The 16,956-nt window shown below is 37.3% G+C and overlaps 1 long non-coding RNA gene across 1 annotated transcript; it reads left to right on the forward strand.

Annotated features, from left to right (window-relative positions):
• The first annotated feature begins 14,674 nt into the window (after positions 1–14,674).
• LOC128320710 (uncharacterized) lies at positions 14,675–15,893 on the forward strand. Its single transcript, XR_008304283.1, has 5 exons — positions 14,675–14,858; positions 14,939–14,983; positions 15,060–15,498; positions 15,602–15,667; positions 15,765–15,893. It is a non-coding gene; the product is annotated as an uncharacterized LOC128320710 (long non-coding RNA).
• Positions 15,894–16,956: the final 1,063 nt, after the last annotated feature.

The raw sequence follows: 16,956 nt of genomic DNA on the forward strand, positions 1-16,956 counted from the left end.
TCAGACATGATTGTTTTTATTAAATTTCGTTATTTGATAAAATATTGCCAAATTGTCAAAATGATAATAACAGACGTTAGAAAATTTTGTATTCTTCAAAACTGATGCAAGTGACTGGTTTACAACAAATCCACAAGTGCGCACACGAGTGTGTGTTTTAGGCACTCAAAACGCTATATAGACCGTTTTAAGCGGCTGGCACCTTTAGAAAGTGACTTTTCCTACAACTTTTCATACATTGAAATAGGAGTACGTGCTGATTTCCATGATGTTTTTTTTCGTCATTAAGCTGAGAAATGACTTCAGACATGATTGTTTTTATTAAATTTTCTAATTTAATAAAAAAAGGACAAAATGTCAAAATGATGAGAAAAGATGTTAGAAAATCTTGTATTCTTCAAAATTCCAGCAACAGACAATTTTTTTATACTAATATCCAAGAGCGCACACGAGTGTGTGTTTTAGGCACTCAAAACGCTATATAGACCGTCTCAAGCTGCTGGCACCTTTAGAAAGTGACTTTTCCTACAACTTTTCATACATTGAAGTAGGAGTACGTGCTAATTTTCATGATGTTTGTTTTCGTCATTAAGCTGAGAAATGACTTCAGACATGATTGTTTTTATTAAAATTCCTAATTTGATAAAAAAGGGACAAGATGTCAAAATGATAATAACAGACGTTAGAAAATTTTGCATTCTTCAAAACTGATGCAAGTGACTGGTTTACAACAAATCCACAAGTGCGCACACGAGTGTGTGTTTTAGGCACTCAAAACGCTATATAGAGCGTTTTAAGCGGCTGGCACCTTTAGAAAGTGACTTTTCATACAACTTTTCATACATTGAAGTAGGAGTACGTGCTGATTTCCATGATGGTTTTTTTCGTCATTAAGCTGAGAAATGACTTCAGACATGACTGTTTTTACTAAATTTCTTAATTTAATAAAAAAGGGACAAAATGTCAAAATGATTATAACAGACGTTAGAAAATTCTGTATTCTTAAAATTGATGCAACTGACTGGTTTACAACAAATCCACAAGTGCGCACACGAGTGTGTGTTTTAGGCACTCAAAACGCTATATAGACCGTTTGAAGCTGCTGGCAGCTTTAGAAAGTGACTTTTCCTACAACTTTTCAGACATTGAAGTAGGAGTACGTGCTAATTTTCATGATGTTTGTTTTCGTCATTAAGCTGAGAAATGACTTCAGACATGATTGTTTTTATTAAATTTCCTAATTTGATAAAAAAGGGACAAGATGTCAAAATGATAATACAGACGTTAGAAAATTTTGCATTCTTCAAAACTGATGCAAGTGACTGGTTTACAACAAATCCACAAGTGCGCACACGAGTGTGTGTTTTAGGCACTCAAAACGCTATATAGAGCGTTTTAAGCGGCTGGCACCTTTAGAAAGTGACTTTTCATACAACTTTTCATACATTGAAGTAGGAGTACGTGCTGATTTCCATGATGGTTTTTTTCGTCATTAAGCTGAGAAATGACTTCAGACATGATTGTTTTTACTAAATTTCTTAATTTAATAAAAAAGAGACAAAATGTCAAAATGATTATAATAGACGTTAGAAAATTCTGTATTCTTCAAAATTGATGCAACTGACTGGTTTACAACAAATCCACAAGTGCGCACCACCGAGTGTGTGTTTTTGATGCACTCAAAACGCTATATAGACCGTTTGAAGCTGCTGGCACCTTTAGAAAGTGACTTTTCATACAACTTTTCATACATTGAAGTAGGATTGCGTGCTGATTATGATGGTATTTTTTTTCGTCATTAAGCTGAGAAATGATTTCAGACATGATTGTTTTTACTTTATTTCTTAATTTAATAAAAATGGGACAAAATGTCAAAATGATTATAACAGACGTTAGAAAATTCTGTATTCTTCAAAAATGATGCAACTGACTGGTTTACAACAAATCCACAAGTGCGCACACGAGTGTGTGTTTTTGATGCACTCAAAACGCTATATAGAGCGTTTTAAGCTGCTGGCACCTTTAGAAAGTGACTTTTCCTACAACTTTTCATACATTGAAGTAGGAGTACGTGCTGATTTCCATGATGTTTTTTTTCGTCACTAGGCTGAGAAATGACTTCAGAGATGATTGTTTTTATTAAATTTCCTAATTTGATAAAAAAGGGACAAAATGTCAAAATGATGAGAAAAGATGTTAGAAAATTTTGTATTCTTCAAAATTAAAGCAACTGACTGGTTTTCAAGAAATCCCCAATTGTGCACATGAGTGTGTGTTTTAGGCACTCAAAACGCTATATAGACCGTTTTAGGCGGCTGGCAGCTTTAGAAAGTGACTTTACATAACAACGCGTTGAAGTAGGAGTGCGTGCTGATTTGCATGATGGTTTTTTCGTCATTAAGCTGAGAAATGACTTCAGACATAATTGTTTTTATTAAATTTCCTAATTTGATAAAAAAAGGGACAAGATGTCAAAATGATAATAACAGACGTTAGAAAATTTTGCATTCTTCAAAACTGATGCAAGTGACTGGTTTACAACAAATCCACAAGTGCTCACACGAGTGTGTGTTTTAGGCACTCAAAACGCTATATAGACCGTTTGAAGCTGCTGGCAGCTTTAGAAAGTGACTTTTCATACAACTTTTCATACATTGAAGTAGGAGTACGTGCTGATTTCCATGATGGGTTTTTTCGTCATTAAGCTGAGAAATGACTTCAGACATGATTGTTTATATTAAATTTCGTAATTTGATAAAAAAGGGACAAAATGTAAAAATGATGAGAAAAGATGTTAGAAAAGCGGCTGGCAGCTTTAGAAAGTGACTTTTCATACAACGCTTTGAAGTAGGAGTGCGTGCCGATTTCCATGATGTTTTTTTTTTTTAATAGTTATGGAGAGAAATGATTTCAGATATGATTGTTTATATTATATTTCTTAATTTGGTAAAAAAGGGACAAAATGTCAAAATGATTATAAAAGATGTTAGAAAATCTTGTATTATATGATTGTTTTTATTAAATTTCCTAATTTGATAAAAAAAAGGGACAAAATGTCAAAATGATGAGAAAAAATGTTAGAAAATCTTGTATTCTTCAAAATTCCAGCATCAGACAGTTTTTTAAAGTAATATCCAAGTGCGCACACGAGTGTGTGTTTTAGGCACTCAAAACGCAATATAAAGAGTTTCAAGCGGCTGGCAGCTTTAGAAAGTTACATTTCATATAATGCATTGAAGTAGGAGTGCGTGCTGATTTCCATGATGATTTTTTTCTTTTTTCGTCGTTAAGCTGAGAAATGAATTCAGACATGATTATTTATATTATATTTCTTAATTTGATAAAAAAAAGGGACAAAATGTCAAAATGATGATAAAAGATGTTAGAAAATTTTGTATTCTCCAAAACTGATGCAACTGACTGGGTTTCAACAAATCCTCATGAGGACACACGAGTGTGTTTTAGGCTCTCAAAACCCTATATTAAGAGTTTCAAGCGGCTGGCAGCTTTAGAAAGTGACTTTTCATACAACGCATTGAAGTAGGAGTGCGTGCCGATTTCCATCATGGTTTTTTTTTTAATAGTTAAGGAGAGAAATGATTTCAGATATGATTGTTTATATTATATTTCTTAATTTGGTAAAAAGGGACAAAATGTCAAAATGATTATAAAAGATGTTTGAAAATCTTGTATTCTTCAAAATTGATGCAACTGACTGGCTTTCAATAAATCCCCCTGAGGTCTGTTTTAGGCACTCAAAACGCTATATAGAGATTTTCAATCGGCTGGCAGCTTTAGAAAGTGACTGTTCATAACAACGCATTCAAGTAGGATTGTATTCTGATTTACATGATTTTTTTTTTCGTACTGAAGGCGAGAAATGACTTCAGATATGATTGTTTATATTTCTTAATTTGATAAAAAAAAAGGGGACAAAATGTCAAAATGATGAAAAAAGATGTTTGAAAATCTTGTATTCTTCAAAATTGCTGCAACAGGCAGTTTTTTAAACAAATCCCCAAATGCGCACAAGAGAGTATGTTTTAGGCTCTGAAAATGCTGTACCGAGTGATGCAGGGCGTTAGGAGCTTCAGAAAGCGACTCTTCTTTCAGACGCGTTCACGCAAGAATATGTGTTGCTAGTTAATGTTTTACTTGAACGCATTCAAGTAGGATTGTCTTCTCATTTACATAATGTTTTTTTTCGTACTGAAGGCGAGAAATTACTTCAGACATGATTGTTTATATTTCTTAATTTGATAAAAAAGGGACAAAATGTCAAAATGATGAAAAAAGATGCTTCAATATCTTGAATTCTTCAAAATTGCTGTAACATTCAGTTTTTTTCAAACAAATCCCCAAATGCGCACAAGAGAGTGTGTTTTAGGCGCTGAAAATGCTGTACCGAGAGGTGCAAAGAGTTCGGAGCTTTCGAAAGTGATTCTTCTTTCAGACACATTCACGCAAGCATATGTGTTGCTTTTAAATGTTTTACACATGGTTATGATGAAAAATGACTTCAGACATGATTGTTTATATTTCTTAATTTGATAAAAAATGACAAAATGTCAAAATGATGTTTAAAAATCTTGTATTCTTCAAAATTGCTGCAACAGACAGTTTTTTTTAAACAAATCCCTAAGTGCGCACAAGAGTGTGTGTTTTAGGCGCTCAAAACGCTATATAGAGAGTTTCAAGAAGCTCGCAGCTTCATGTTTTTAGGCGCTGAAAATGCTGTACCTAGTGATGCAGGGCGTTAGGAGCTTTAGAAAGTGAAACTCTTCTTTCAGACGCATTCATGCAAGCATATGTGTTGCTTTTAAATGTTTTACACATGGTTATGATGAAAAATGACTTAAGACATGATTGTTTATACTAAACCTCACGAAACCTTTGATAATAAAGAGACAAAGAGTCAACCTTATGTTTTGAGGTCTTGTATGCATAAACTACTCTGTAACCATCTTCTATTTCCAACAAATCCCGATGTGTGCAAACGAGTAAACACTCTTTTGCACACATGGGGATTTGTTGGAAAGCTGAAAACTGTATAGAGATTTTATAGTATAGAGAGCTTCTTTAGAAGCTGAAAACTGTATAGAGAGTTTCAATCTGCCAGGAGCTTTAAAAAGTGATTTTTCTCATGCAACGCGTTCACGCAAAAGTGAATGTTGCTTTTTAGAGATGTTTCTTTACATGGTTATGATGAAAAATAAGATGCAGGGCGTTCGGAGCTTTTGAAAGTGATTCTTCTTTCAGACACATTCACGCAAGCATGTGTTGCTTTTAAATGGTTTACACATGGTTATGATGAAAGATGACTTCAGACATGATTGTTTATATTTCTTAATTTGATAAAAAATGTCAAAATGTCAAAATGATGTTTAAAAATCTTGTATTCTTCAAAATTGCAGCAACAGACAGTTTTTTAAACTAATATCCAAGTGCGCACACGAGTGTATAGAGAGTTTCAAACGGCTCGCAGCTTTAGAAAGTGACTGTTCATAACAACGCATTCAAGTAGGATTGTCTTCTGATTTACATGATGTTTCTTCGTATTGAAGGTGAGAAATGACTTCAGACATGATTGTTTATATTTCTTAATTTGATAAAAAAGCGACAAAATGTCAAAATGATGATAAAAGATGTTAGAAAATCTTGTATTCTTAAAAATTGATGCAACAGACTGGTTTTCAACAAATCCTCATGAGGACACGTGTTTTAGGCCCTCAAAACGCTAGGGCCTTTTGAACTGTTCTTCAAAATTGCTTTAGAAGCTGACTTGACTTCAAAAATTATTGTTTAATATTAAAATTCCTAATTTCATAATAAAAAGTCAAAAAATCATGATGATGTTTTGAAATCTTGTATTCACAAAATATGTTGTAACATTGTATGTTTTCAACAAATCCCCATGTGGACACACGAGTGTGTGTATTAGGCGCTCAAAACGCTATATAGAGAGTTTCAAGCCGCTGGCAGCTTTAGAAAGTGACTTTTTCATACAGTAGGATTGCGTGCTGATTTACATGATGGTTTTTTCGTCGTTAAGCTGAGAAATGACTTCAGACATGATTGTTTATATTATATTTCTTAATTTGATGAAAAGGGACAAAATGTCAAAATGATGATAAAAGATGTTGGAAAATCTTGTATTCTTCAAAATTGTTGCAACAGACTGGTTTTCAACAAATCCTCTTGAGGACACATGAGTGTGTGTTTTAGGCCCTCAAAACGCTAGGGCCTTTTGAACTGTTCTTCAGAATTGCTGCAACAGACAGTTTTTTATACAAATCCCCTAGTGCGAATAAGAGTGTGTGGTTTTAGGCGCTGAAAATGCTGTACCGAGTGATGCAGGGCGTTAGGAGCTTTAGAAAGTGACTCTTCTTTCAGACGCATTCACGCAAGCATATGCGTTGCTTTTAAATGTTTTAAACATGGTTATGATGAAAAATGACTTCAGACATGATTGTTTATACTAACCCTCATACTTTGATAATAAAGAGACAAAGAGTCAACCTGATGTTTTGAAGTCTTGTATGCATAAACTACTCTGTAACCATCTTCTTTTTCCAACAAATCCCCATGTGTGCAAAAGAGTGTTTTCTTTAGAAGCTGAAAACTGTATAAAGAGTTTCAATCTGCTCGGAGCTTTAAAAAGTGATTTTTCTCATGCAACTCCTTCACGCAAAAGTGAACGTTGCTTTTAAGAGATGTTTACATGGTTATGATGAAACATGACATCAAAATTGTTTAATATTAAAATTTGTAATTTCATAATAAAAAGGCAAAAAATCATGATGATGTTTTGAAATCTTGTATTCGCAAAATATGTTGTATGTTTTCAACAAATCCCCATGAGCACACACCAGTGTGTGTTTTAGGCACTCAAAACGCTGTATAGAAAGTTTCAAGCAGCTGGATGCTTTAGAAAGTGACTTTTCGTAAAAAGGCATTCAAGTAGGAGTGCGTGCTGATTTACATGATGTTTTTTTTCGTATTTAAGGTGAGAAATGACTTCAGACTTGATTGTTTATATTTCTTAATTTGATTAAAAAAAGGGACAAAATTTCAAAATGATGAAAAAAGATGTTAGAAAATCTTGTATTCTTCAAAAATCCCATGTCCGCACAAGAGTGTGTGTTTTAGGCGCTGAAAATGCTGTACCGAGAGCGTCAAAACGTTAGGAGCTTTATAAAGCGACACTTCTCACAGAGGCTTTCACGCAAGCATATGTGTTGCTTTTAAATGTTTTACAAAAGAGTGCAAATCCCCAAATGCGCACAAGAGAGTGTGTTTTAGGCGCTGAAAATGCTGTACCGAGAGATGCTGGGCGTTCGGAGCTTTTGAAAGTGATTCTTCTTTCAGACACATTCACGCAAGAATATGTGTTGCTTTTAAATGTTTTACACTTGGTTATGATGAAAAATGACTTCAGACATATTTCTTAATTTGATAAAAAGGGACAAAATGTCAAAATGATGTTTAAAAATCTTGTATTCTTCAAAATTATTGCAACACACAGTTTTTAAACAAATCCCCTTGTGCGCACAAGAGTGTGTGTTTTAGGCGCTCAAAACGCTATATAGACCGTTTGAAGCGGCTGGCAGCTTTAGAAAGTGACTTTTCGTAAAAACGCATTGAAGTAGGAGTGCGTGCTGATTTCCATGATGGTTTTTTTCGTATTTAAGGTGAGAAATGACTTCAGACATGATTATTTATATAATATTCCTTAATTTCATAAAAAGGGACAAAATGTCAAAATGATGATAAAAATGTTAGAAAATCTTGTATTCTTCAAAATTGCTGCAACTGACTGGTTTTCAACAAATCCCCTTGTGCGCACAAGAGTGTGTGTTTTAGGCGCTGAATATTTACATTAATGGCATTTGGCAGACGCCCTTATCCAGAGCGGCTTACAGTTATCTCGTTTATATAACTGAGCCGTTGAGGGTTAAGGGCCTTGCTTGGCAGCGCTGGGACTTGAACTCACAACCTTCAGATCAGGAGTCCAACGTCTTAACCACAGAGCTACCACTGCACGGAGAGATACAGGGCGTTAGGAGCTTTAGAAAGTGACTCTTCTTTCAAACGCATGCACGCAAGCAGCTGTATTGTTTTTAGATGTTTTTCCCCATAATATAATAATTTATATTATGTCATTTACATGACATTTTCACACACACACACACACAAACATGTGTGTGTGTGTGTATATATGTATATATATGTATATGTATATATGCATACATATGTCAAAAAATGACTTCAGATATGATTGTTTTAAAATTAATAATCTGATCTATCAAAAACTTAAAATAATTTACAAAGATATTTGGAAATCTTGTATTAATCAAATGTGCTGTTATCTAATATTTAATCATGTAATCAGTGAAGTGTCCTTGCTCCGCGGGTTCCACTTCGGTGGGGGTCACGCTCTGAGACCGTACAATAGGAGATATCACTATCTTTTATCGTAGACAAAAATAAGTGTGTAAATGCAAGTGTGTGCTTTTGATAAACAGTGAGCCTTCATCCTGCTGATTTAGGGGATATGGAGTAACTAAACTAGGGTGAGCAGTAGGCACTATACCAAAAGAATTGTGAATGTAAGTGTGTGTGGGAGAGAGAGAGAGAGAGTGAATGAGTGAGTGAGTGTGTATGAGTATCTGGTGGATACTGGGTGTGCACCTCTCCTGGGGAACGACGCAGGTGGTATTATACTGAAAAGGTGTGTGTGAATGATACATGAGCCCTAGGTTGGATTAAGGCATATGGCTGTCTCTCCACCAAATAAAGCGTGTGAGCCCCAACCCTTTTATTGGAAAAGGGGACTGTGGAAGAAAGGTGTGTGTGTATGCCAGCATGTATGTGTGTGTGAATCAGAGGGTTTCTTCATGAGAGAAAAGAGTACTGTTTCTGTGTGTATTCTCAAAACTATAAACCCTTCGAGAAATTGGCTTTGTAAATTGTTTGGACATTTACCCAAAAGCCGTACAGCCGTTGCTGTAATCCGGAACAAAAGAATATTGCTCATAAAAACATCCCAAAAGTTTGTTCCGGTTTGTAATCTACAACAAAAGAATATTGCTCATACAAACATCCCAAAAGCCTGGGTTTGTAGATTATTTGGTCACTCTCCGAATTGCAGTCATTTTCCAATTTCCAGCACTGGAAACTGAACCATTGATAAAATAGCTTATGGCTCCACTTGTATTAAAAAAGTAGAGCAGCCCAATTAAGCCTGTCCCGGAGCTGGCAATAAAGGCGGAACAAAGGAGTGTTCAACTGGACTATGACTTTTATTTAGAGTATAGTGCTGCAAGAGAGGTGTTATGGAGATATCCCGGTTGTACAGTGGTGTACAGTCAGAAGCACATACAATTACTATGAGTGGGTGCGAACAAGACAACAGAAGCTGTTAGAAGGGAATAAATTAAAAGAAGTGTGGCAAACCCATTTTTATCCTTTAAATTGAATTTATTAGATTACATGCAGTAAGAGGAAAAAGATACCCATTCAGATCACTTCTTAGACTCCTAATATTGAGTGTGTCAAGAAATGATGGAAACACTATAGAGCCAGACGAGATAGGCCCAGTAGCTAGAATATTCAGAAAACTGCCTGGTTGTATATTTTTAAGTGAGCGAAATTAGGACTAATGATACAGAATTTGAATGGATACATGTCACACAAGGAATACTATTAAAAGAGAATAGGATAAAGTTGATAAATTTTACAAAACTGTATCCCCTAAATCAAATATTCTCAGTCAAATGAACATCGAGTCTCAGATGGTTAATGAATAGCTCCTTTTGGGCACTTCTTCTCATGCCACATAAGGCATATAAACAAAGGCCCAGATCAACTAAAGAAGAACAGTTGACATCTTTGTTTAATATTTTTTGCATACAAGGTGGTCCCAGTCCAGATTTTAGAATACACATTCATTTAACGTCATACTGGGAGTTGACACATCCATGTAGAATAAACTTCACAAACTGGAAACTGGTTCACAAGCAATTATAAAATAATTGAATTCCATTTGGAAGATTATATTATTTAGACAAATAATGAGAATATAAGCCCGGTAAGCCATTTTGAATTAATATCAAGTAAATAAAAAGTCGTACTGAATGGAATTTCAGGAAGAGAACAGGGAACACAGAATAGTGTGCATATAGCAGGAAGCAAAGGGAATAAGAACACATTTTTGGAAGGAGAGTCTGTATGAGGATTCCTTAGGGTGAAGATATCCTTTGACTGAGGAGAAGAAAAATTCACTGTTGCGGAGTATAATCTAGTTCAATAATCTAGAAGAAGTGAGTGATGAGAGGCCATATATAGATTGTAAAGAAATAGTGGGAAGAAAAATGGGAACGCATCAGTTCTAGGGGACACACTCAGAGCTAGCAGAGTCAAACCAATTACACTGGGTAATAATACCATTGGGAGCATCATTAGAAATTTACGTAGACTGGGAAGAATGACAGGGATTTGAACAGGGCAAATGAGTAACTGGGAGTCAGTTAAACAACCCTGAAATTGAAGTTTCAGTAGAGTTAAGGAAAGTTATTTGGCATTCAACAAAAAGAAGTTCTAGACAGTGTAGGCCAAACCAATTACACTGGGTGATAATACCATTGGGAGCATCATTAGAAATTTACGTAGACTGGGAAGAATGACAGGAATTTGAACAGGGCAAATGAGTAACTGGGAGTCAGTTAAACAACCCTGAAATTGAAGTTTCAGTAGAGTTAAGGAAAGTTATTTGGCATTCAACAAAACGAAGTTCTAGACAGTGTAGGCCAAACACTGTAGAGGGTCTGACACTCAGAAAAATCTTGGTAACCTTTATTCCAGACTGTAATCACAAACTGTAATGAGACTCCACCCACTCCCTGAGTTTAGAGAATAGTGAGAGCTCTGATACAGGTAGTGGGTGGAGTCTCATTTCCAGCTGAATGATCTCCTACACATAAGGCATGGACTGAGCACTATCAGTGCCTTCGGAGGCAAATCCACCACTGCGGTGAGACCTGACTCTCGTAGCTAATGAGCTGAATACTTTCTATGCTCTCTTCGAGGATGACTAACACTACCACTAGCCCTAGCCTGCCGACTAGTGCTACAGAAGGAAGCAGCTCTGTTAGTGAGGAGCAATCAATGTCTCAGAGGACGAGGTTCGGGGGGGCTCTGAAACATATGATCATCAGGAAAGTGGCTGGCCTGACGGCATTTCTGGCCATGTACTTAGATCCTGCACTGATCAGGTAGTTATTACTAATCTGTAGTTAACTAATAACTAATAACTAATCTGTAGTTATTCCTGTGCCGAAGAACTATAAGCCCTCTTGCCTAAATGACTATCATCCTGTAGTCTTAACATCGCTTGTCATGAAAGTTTTTGGAAGGCTTATCAAAAACTCCATCTGTTCCTCCATCCCTAACACCATCAACCCATTCCAGTTCGCCTACCGCCCCAATAGGTCTACTGAGGATGCAATCTCTCACGTCCTACACACCACCCTCACCCACACTGACAGCAACAAAGGGAACTATGTAAGGCTGCTGTTTATAGACTATAAAAGGCTACCGACCTTGTTGAGTTGGAGATACTCATAGTTTGGTGCCAAGCTAACAGTCTCTCTCTGAACATCAGTAAAACCAAGGAGCTGGCCGTGGACTTCAGGAAGAGGCAACAGTGGAACTACACCCCACTCAAGATAGGTGGGACCCCATGGAGAGAGTGAGCAGCTTCAGGTACTTTGGAGTACACGTCTCTGAGGATCTGACCTGGACTCATCACCTTCAAGTTCAGGTGAACAAAGCCAGGGTTCAGGGTCTCCCCAGCTATCCTGAAAACTTTCTACACTGGGGCCATAGAAAGTTTACTGACTCAGTGTATCTCAGCATGGTAAGGTAACTGCTCAACCCAGGACCTGCAGAGAGTGCTGAGCTTCTCCCCTCTGTGCTCTCCCCTCTCTGCGTCTACACCAGATGATGCAGTACAAGAGCTGCTAAAATCCTCAGGGACTCCACCCACCCTGGTAACTGTCTGTTTAGAGGGTTCTTCTGTAGTCTGATGGCTAAAACTGAGAGACTCAAGAGGAGCTTCTTCCCTCAGACCATCAGACTCCTCAACCCCTTAGGACTCCACAAGGACTCTACAGTCACTCTGCACTCCACTAACACACCACACTCTGCACTTTACACTTTGCATTGTTATTACACGTAACATACTGCATACATTGTACATCCGTTTTTGTACATTCCCTAAAATTTTTTACATGCTCTTTGCATATTCCTGTACATATATTTCATATTTCTTATCTTATTATTTTATTATTTCTTATTCATTTCTGATTTTTAAAATTTTAACTTTAATTTAGCATTTAATGCACAGTCTAAAGAGGAGTAAGCCAGGTTTCCATTTCACTGCAAGTTATATACTGCATATAATAGTGTATGTGACAAATAAAAATCTTGAATCTTGAATCCTGAACCTTCCCCTAGAAGGTTGGCAGTGGGAAAGCCTAGAATAAAGACCAAACATGACATCCACTCCTGTAGACCTATTAGGGGCCAGGCATCCATTATGAAAAGAACCTACAGACAAGTTTTCAAAAAAGTGGGAAAAGAGAACAAAACACATGAACATGCAGTGGCCTGAAGGAGGAACATTTGATGTGGCGTTATGTGAGGAAATGGAGATGCTAATCAAAAACTACAAGGCCACAGACAAAAGTAAGAAAAGAGAAATAAAAAGAGTGAAAGAACGAGGAGTGCTAACACTGTTTAAAAAAAGAAGGAGAGGACATGTGGAAGAGCATGAAACAGGGAAGAAAAATACTGAGAGAGGAAGATAAAAAGACAGAAGAAAAAATGAAGGAAATCTTTGCTAAACCGCCTCCCTTTTTGTCCTCAGGTGGTCAGTTCCTGGTAGTGAAGAATTTGGTAGAAGTGAATGGAGAAGTGGAGTTAGGGGAGCAAGAGCAAGCAGGGTCCAGAAGAAAAAACAGAGGGGACAGAGAAATGAAGAAAAAGAAAGAGCAGATAGATGATGAAGAAAATCAGGAGGAGGAGGAGGATGAAAAAGAGGAGTTGCAGATGTTAACAGGGAATGCAGACTATTCAGGATGGAATAGGGGAGCATGACTCAGATCTAAGGTATCTAAACCATTCTGGATGGCTCTTGATGAAAGTCATCCTCAGCTCCCCATTTTAATTAAGGGTAATCAGGGTCAATATGTGCCCTGGGCCACACAGTATTTTGATGGGCTGGCCACTCGCCTTCCTGATATCCATGAGTGGACTGAGAAGTGGATTAAGGTGTTTGAAGAAGAAACAATGGACAATCTGCTGGCTTTGGGAGACATCAATGCACTCCTAGCCAAGATTTGGGGAGGAGTAAAGATGGAAGAAATCCTCTATGCAGGATTCTGGTAGGGGCTGTGGGACATGAGCTACTCCAGATGCTGCATAATGAGCATCCAAAACAGAGTGGACCCTAAAGTCCTGTGAAGAGCAAGCTGGAGGACATGGTTGGTCTGAACTCCAAAACACACAAGGATGTGTCCCATGCAGTGGAACAATACAGAAAAAATGAACAAAAGCTCAAGACTTGAGAAAGGGAGATACAGAGAAAGCTGGCACAATTACAACTCAAAGAATTGACAAACAAGAACAATAAAAAATCAAGCCCCACTAAAAAGAGAAGACAAGGAGGAGCCAGAGCAAGTGGCAGTGATAGCTCCAGTGAATGCTAGAGATAATACGAACCCCCTTTCATCAAACTGCATTTTGACAGTTTTTCATCCAATCAGAGTGTGCCACGTCACAAAGTCCCTCCCCTTTTTATCCAATCAGAGCGCACCGTGGCGGGTAGTCCCGCCCCCCTTTCGACCGATGAGATTCTTCTTTTTTTCCAGATGTCCCGCCCCGATCCCCCTCCCTATTTTTTGTGGGTCCGTTCACGCGCATCTGTGTTCCGTGCGGGGGTCCGTTCACGCGCTTCAACCCCCTTTCTCTCTCACCCCCACACCCCCTGGTCTGGGGCCTCGTGCAAATTATCGGCCGGCGCACGAGGTCGGATTTCAGGCGGCTAGTGTCATGCTGTTCCGGTCTTAAACTTTAGCTAATATTTAATACATCTTAGATAAATTTGGATTAAAGCTAGCTAGCAAAAATTCCCCAATTGGAAGAGTTTAGCAAAAAAAAAAACCCAGTGCTTAGCATCAGTTAGGTTAGTCTCGCTATTTATATTTAGCCACGTTTTACCAGCAAGCATACGGGGAACATTTAATGCACAATGTACAAATTATTTATTTGTTACTGCTGTGTATAAGTGATTTATTTGAAGCTAGTCAAAGTTGATGGTCGTAGTGATGAACTTTTTTTCCCATTTTCCCCTGTATCGTGCGATTTCGGATCTTTTATTAATACTTTATTTATTTATTTTTGCAACATAAACGGTATCTCTGTTATATGCAAAAAAATAGATTTTAATTCGAGCATCACATTTTATTCTGTTTCCCAGCGCGATCCTCATATTCTGAAAATATATTTTATGAAAATATCCTCATACTCTCTTTTGTCAGCTGAAAATTATATTTTAATTCATGTACCAGGATTCATTCATTCTGATTCTCTGCGGCCGCAGAGCACGTGTTGACTGAGGGGTCACGACAGTCTACCCCTCCACCCTCTAAAGTGATGATATGATGCGTCAGGTGTATATGGCTGCTCGAGAACTTGTGACAGGTGTTTCGGTGGGAAAAGAACTTTAGGGTATATAAGAAACGAGACGGACTAACATTTTCCATGAAGAAATTCGGGGATCGACATGATGGCTCATGGTAAGAAAACTTGTTGAAATTATAAGGTATTTCTTTTCTCTTAAAAACATTGTTTAAATAAACACTTTATGTATTCTCAGCTTTAAAAGTTCAAGCTGAAATTCACCAGGTGCCTGAGTATCAGGGTAAGCTTTTCTATTAATTTCTCTTTTAGTTTAACTCTTCTGTACTTTTTTAAATATGTTTTTCTCTTTAATAAAGTTACAGCGGAAGAACTAGAGGGTATTAGCCTCACTCAGACAGACCCAGGTACCGTATCTCTCTCTGTGTTTTTTTGTTTTTGGCCTCTGTTATTTAGTTCTGGTGAAAAAACTTTTTTTTTTTTTACTACGCGTGACAGATTTTACATGCGGAATTAATCCTGATGAGTTTGCGAGAGGATCGGGAAGCGACAGTCTCGCGGATGATTTGGATTTGATTCTAACAGGGGCCTCGCCAGCGATCTCGCGAGATCGTCGCGTTCCCTCCTCTCCTCCGAGAAGCGGAAATGGCGTAATAGAAATATCAACAACTCCGAGACCGGCGAGGCCGTAAGTCGCGAGCGTGACACCAGTCTTAAAAGCCTGTGACGTGCCTCAGCGAGCGAAGAGACGGAGATTAGTCAGTAAGACAGCGTCTCTAGTGAAGCGATTATTTACAGGTTTGTATTATTTCAAAATTTATTATTCATATACATATATATATATATATATATATATATATAAAGGATCATTAGACATTCTTCTTCTTCTAATCCTCTACAGATTCAGTCGAATCACCCGCGTGTTCAACCAGGGAAGGGGGTCGTGGATCTCAAAGCGTGATTAACGGTGTGTTTTATATATGTGTGTGCGTGTGTGTGTGTGTGTGTGTGTGTGTGTGTTAATACGTTTTTTTTTTTGACACGAGCCTTCTTTTTTAAAACAGAGACCGAAGCGGAGACCGAATCGGATAACGGCCCAGAACCGAATCAGGAAGCAGAGCGATGTCGGAGAGAGCGCCAGAGTCCCACTAGACCTCTGTTTAAGCGCAGGTTTCCTCAACGAGGGGCTAACGGTATATATATATATATATATATATATATATATATATATATATATATATATATATATATATATGTTGTATGTATTTGTATTTCTTCTTTATATACCTATACGTATAAGATTTTGATAGGGGTTTTTATTTTTTTCAGCCAACGTCTCTAACCAGGAAGCGAGACCTGAACGGGTCCGTCGGCTGAGAATAGCGCCACCTCTCCGTCAGCGCCGTGACAGCGGAATCTTGCGACTCGCCGAAATAACGAGCGATTTGATTCGCGACCTGATTCGTGACTACAGCGCCACGTTTTCTAACGCGTGTGAAAAAGGTTTTGTGTGAAAGGTTTGAATGCATGTCTGTGTCGAGCTATATTTTGATGTTGTGAATTCATGTTTTCGAATGTATGTTAGCATCAGGGAAATATTTCTGACATTGTGAATGCCGGGTTATAGATAGGGGAAAATTATATAATAAAAGTGTGCAAGAAAAATAAAAAAATCATTTAACCCTGAGGTGTGACGTTTTATTTAGACCCCTCGTTAAAAGTAAAAGCATACGAGATAAGCCAAAAACATAACACTATAAAACACTATAAATATATATATAAATATATATGTAAATATATAAACACTATAAACATTATAAATCATATAAACACTATAAAACATATAAAATAAATACATATATTAAATATATATATATATATATATATATATATATATATATATATATATATATATATATATATAATACATATCATTTAAAAAAATAAAAAATACATATATAATTAAAAAAAAAAAAGGATGAGACTTTAGAACGGGTCCTTGCCGAATTAAGGCTGAGCGTAGAAGGGTTACGGCTTATCCGCCCCTCCTTTCGCATAGACATGCGGCAGGACATATGCAATAATGCCTCGATGATCCAGCAAGATCCTCTACAGGCAATAGAAAATGCAATCCTCGGTCTAAATAGGCACGATGATCAATTTCTGGAAATCGAGGCTGCTATTCGTTCTATAAGCACAGAAGAGGAGGAAAGAGGGCCGCACGGTGAGGGGGTAGAAGGAGGTGTGGAGGGTGAG

Source organism: Pangasianodon hypophthalmus, chromosome 16 (assembly GCF_027358585.1).
Source record: "Pangasianodon hypophthalmus isolate fPanHyp1 chromosome 16, fPanHyp1.pri, whole genome shotgun sequence".
NCBI classification, from domain to species: Eukaryota; Metazoa; Chordata; class Actinopteri; order Siluriformes; family Pangasiidae; genus Pangasianodon; species Pangasianodon hypophthalmus.